This window comes from Colobus angolensis, unplaced genomic scaffold (assembly GCF_000951035.1).
Source record: "Colobus angolensis palliatus isolate OR3802 unplaced genomic scaffold, Cang.pa_1.0 Scaffold17, whole genome shotgun sequence".
NCBI classification, from domain to species: domain Eukaryota; kingdom Metazoa; phylum Chordata; class Mammalia; order Primates; family Cercopithecidae; genus Colobus; species Colobus angolensis.
Window position 1 is genome coordinate 7,195,400 of NW_012114821.1, and position 4,662 is coordinate 7,200,061.

Here is a 4,662-nt window from a genome sequence, read left to right on the forward strand (position 1 = left end):
ATCATTTTTGTAAAGTTCATCCCTATTGTGTATTGTGGAAAACCAATCATTCTTATCACATTCCACTGCATGAATATATGACCATTTTACTTATCGATCTTTACTTTAGACTTACATTCTGGTTGTTTCCACATTTGAGTGTTAGGAGCAGTGTTGCTATGAACACTTTTGTACATGACTTTTGGTGCACTTACGTGTACATTTCTGTAGGTATATGCTAGGCATGAAATGATTGTGTAAAGGGTATGTATATTTTCACCTTTGGTAGACACTGCCAGCAGTTTTTCGAAGTGGTTGTACCGATTTGCACCACTTGTATTAGCATATGAAGGTTTGAGTTACGCCATTACTTTACAGCAGTTGACATTGTCAGTCTTTTAAAATTGTAGATATCCTAGCAATTGGGTAATGATATCTCATTATGGTTTAAATTTGAATTTCTCTGATCACTAAACAAATTGAATATATTTTCCTGTTTCATGGATCGCTTTAATATTCTCTTTTTTATTTTGCATCTTTTAAAATTGTGTTTACATATTTCTCATTGATTTGAGGAAGCAATGAGATTCCTCATGAGATTCTTACATGTCATCTTTGTAGATTTTATACTTGTTCTAGGATTTGTATTATCCTAATGACGTTTTTTGATAAAGTTCAGTTTATCAAACATACTTTATTGTTGTAGCTTATTGTGTTCTATTTGAAAAATCTTTATCCTATTCTAATGCTGTGAAGGTATTCTACTGTTTTCTTCTAAACTTATATCTTCTGACAGCATTATTAATTTAAAAATTCATTTTCCCCCTTTGTTTTTAGTATATCTTTTACATGAATCAAATTATCATAAATGTGGATGTCTGTTTTTGAACTCTGTTTTGTTCTATAGTTTATACTTGCACAAATAACACAATATTTTAATCACTGTGACTTTATAATGTCTTACCTTCTGCTAATAAGTCATCCAGCCTTGTTTCTGTTTATGTGTAACTCTTGCTGTTCCTTTGCATGCTCGTACATATTTTAGAATTAGCTTATTCATTTTCATTGAAAACAAAACCAAAAATATCAGGAGATGATTAGGATCACCCTAAATCTGTTGTCCAAATTAGGTAAAATTGGCATATTTGTAATAGTGATTCTTCTAGTCCATTAACAGAATATATTTCCCCCTTTTTTTGTTTTATTTAATTCTTCTCTTTTGTGTTTTATAGCATTGTGAAAGATGTCTTGTATGCCATTTATTGGATTTATTACTATTTGACATTTTAGTGCTATTTTAAATGGCATTTTTAAATGCATTATTGATATAATTTTGATGGAATATAGAAATACAATTGAGTTTTTTATATTAATCTGCCTTCAGCAACTTGTTAAATTCATTTATTAATTTTAAAGAGTAGCTGTCAACATCTTTGTTTTTATTTTTATAATTACATAATCTGCAAATGGCAACACGTTGTTTCTTCCTTTTCAATTCATAGATTTCCCATTTTAATACTTTTTTTGCATAGGATACACAATATTTTGTAGATAATATTTATAAAGAAAGGTTGTTTTTATTCACTATAAATTTGTTTCTATTCAAATGGTGTTGACATTTATAAAATGATTTTTCGCCATCTACTGTGATAATCATATAATTTGTATTTATTGTGTTAATATTGTAAATTATATTAATTTTCAGTTGCTAAGACTTTCCTGAAATAAGCTTAACAAGATTGAAAAATAGTATATCCTCATTTTACTATGTGTCAATTAGATATCAATTTTACATTAATAACTTATTGAAGATTTTTGGATTCATGTTTATAAGAGAAATTGGCTAAGACTTTTTTTGTTGTTGTTGTTATTTTCCTTTCAAGCTTCCATATCAACGTTTTGCTAGGGCCTCATAATGCAAGTTGAGAATTTTTCTTTTTTTCTCATTATCTGGGAAAAGAAAAGAAAACATTGCATCACATTAATGTTGTGGTTTTTTTTTCCTACAAATAATTCTAAGAGAGCAAGGGTCAAGCCATTTATTCCTGAAGATCTTTTCCTGTGTATTTTTCAATTATTTAGTGTATATGATTATTCAGATTTTTGTTTCAGTTTCAGGAAAGATGTGTTTTTATAGCAATTCATCTATTTTATCAGAATTTTAAAATGTTTGACTTACATATGTTAATATGTTATTCATATATTGTGTATTTTAATTTCTATAGGATCTGGAATGCTGTGTCCTTTTATCATCCTTTGTATTCTCTTAAATGTTCTCTGTTTCTTACTTCGAAGGTATAACTCTGTTCACAAAGTTTCTTATTATAGTGTTCATCTATAGAGATGTTACCTCTTTTATTCCTGATATTTGCAACTTGGGTATTCTTTATTTTATTCTTATTTACTCTGGCTAATGATTTAGCATTTTATTGAGCTTTTCAAAGAACTATCTTTTTTCCCATTGTTTTTCAGTGTTTCTTTTTGCAATTTTATTGATTTCTGCCTTTCGTTATTTTATTTCTCTACTTAATTATTCTTCCAGTTTTTTAGAGTAGAAGCCTAGATCACTGATTTGAGAATGATCTTCTTTTCTAATATAAAAATTTAATGCTGTAAATGTCTGTTTAAACATTGCTTTAGCTGCATCCTACATGTTTTACTGTCAGATTTTAATTGTAACTTTAAACATTTTTAATTGTCCTTCTCACTTTTTATTTGATCCCTGAATTATTTATAAGTGTGTTGTTAAGTTTTCAAATTTTTCCGTTTTTTAAAAATTTTAAATTTTCATGGGTACTGATTTGATTTGGCTCTGTATCCCCACCAAAATCTTATCTGGAATTGTAATCCTTACAAGTCTTGGGAGGGGCCTGGTGGAAGGTGATCTAAACTGGGGGTGTGCTTGTCATTTGTCCCTTGCTGTTGTTGTGATAGTGAGCGAATTCTCATGAGATCTGGTTTGAAAGTGTGTGGCACTTCTCCCTCACCTCACCTCTCCCACTGACCCCTGTCTCTCCCCTGCTCCACCATGGCAAGACCTGCTTTCTTCCCTTTTTCCTTCGTCATGATTGTAAGTTTCCTGAGGCCTCTTAATCATGCTTTCTGTTAAGCCTGAAGGCCTGTGAGTCAATTAAACCTCTTTCTTTCATAAATTACCCAGTCTCAGGTAGTTCTTTAAGACAGTATGAAAACGGACTACTGCAGCAAATTGGTACCATGAGAGTGGGGCACTGCTATAAAGATACCCAAAAATATGGAAGTGATTTTGGAACTGAGTAACAAGTAGAGATTGGGGTTGGAACAGTTTGGAGGGCTCAGAAGATAGAAAGACGTGGGAAAGTTTGAGACTTCCTAGAGACTTGTAACATGGTTTTGACTAAAATGCTGATAGTGATATGGACACTGAAGTCCAGGCTGAGGTGGTCTCAGATGGCGATGAGGAACTTATTGGGAACTGGAATGAAGATCACTCCTGTAGCAAAGAGACTGGCGGCATTGTGTCCCTGATCTAGGGAATCTGTGAAACTTTGAACTTGAGAGAGATAATTTAGGGTATCTGGCAGAAATTTGTAAGCAGCAAAGCATTCAAGATGTGACCTGGCTTTTGCTGAAATTGCACAGTCCTCTGCATTCACAAAAAGATTATTTGAAACTGGAACTTTTGTTTAAAAGGGAAGCAGAGCATAAAAGTTCGGAAAATTTGCAGTCTGATCATGTGGTAGAAAAGAAAAGCCCATTTTCTGGGGAGAAATTCAAATCAGTTGCAAAAATTTGCATAAGTAATGAGGAGTTGAATGTTCATAGCCAAGACAATGGGAAAAATGACTCTAGGACATGTCACAGACCTTCCTGGCAGCACCCCCCATCAGAGGCCCAGAGGCCTAGGAGGGAAAAATGGTTCTGGGGGCCAGGCCCAAAGTCCAGCTGCTCTGTGCAGCCTCAGGACATGATGCCCTGCAGACCAGCCACTTCAGCTGTGGCTAAAGGGGCCAGGATGCAGCCCAGGCCATGGCTTCCTAGGATGGAAGCCCCAAGCTTTGGCAGTCTTCCACATGGTGTTGAGTCTGTGGGTACATAGACGTTAAGAGTTGAGGTTTGAGAACCTCCACCTAGATTTCAGAGGATGTATAGAAACATCTGGATGTCCAGGCAGATGTCTGCTGCAGGGGTGACACCCTCACGGAGAACCTCTGCTAAGGCAGTATGAAAGGCAAATGTGGGGTTGGAGCCCCCAACAGTGTCCCCACTGTGGCATTGCCTAGTGGAACTGTGAGAAGAGGGCTACTGTCCTCAAGAACCCAGAATGGTAGATCCACCAACAGCTTGCACTGTGCACCTGGAAAAGCTGCAGGCACTCAATGCCAGCCGTGAAAGCAGCTGCAGGGGCTGTACCCTGCAGAGCTAAAGGGGTGGAGCTGCCCAAGGCCTTGGGAGCCCATCCCATGAATCAGGGTGCCCTGAATGTGAAACATGTAGTTAGAGGAGATTATTTTGGAGCTTTAAAATTTAATGATTGCCATGCTGGGTTTCAGCCTTGCATGGGGCTTGTAGCCCCTTTGTTCTGGCCAATTTCTCTGCATCAGATTTGTTTTATTTAAAGTTTGCAATGTATATCTTATCCCATGCTTTACTTGTAACCTATACACATCATTATGTTTAAGGTATTATTTTTTGTTTTTGTTT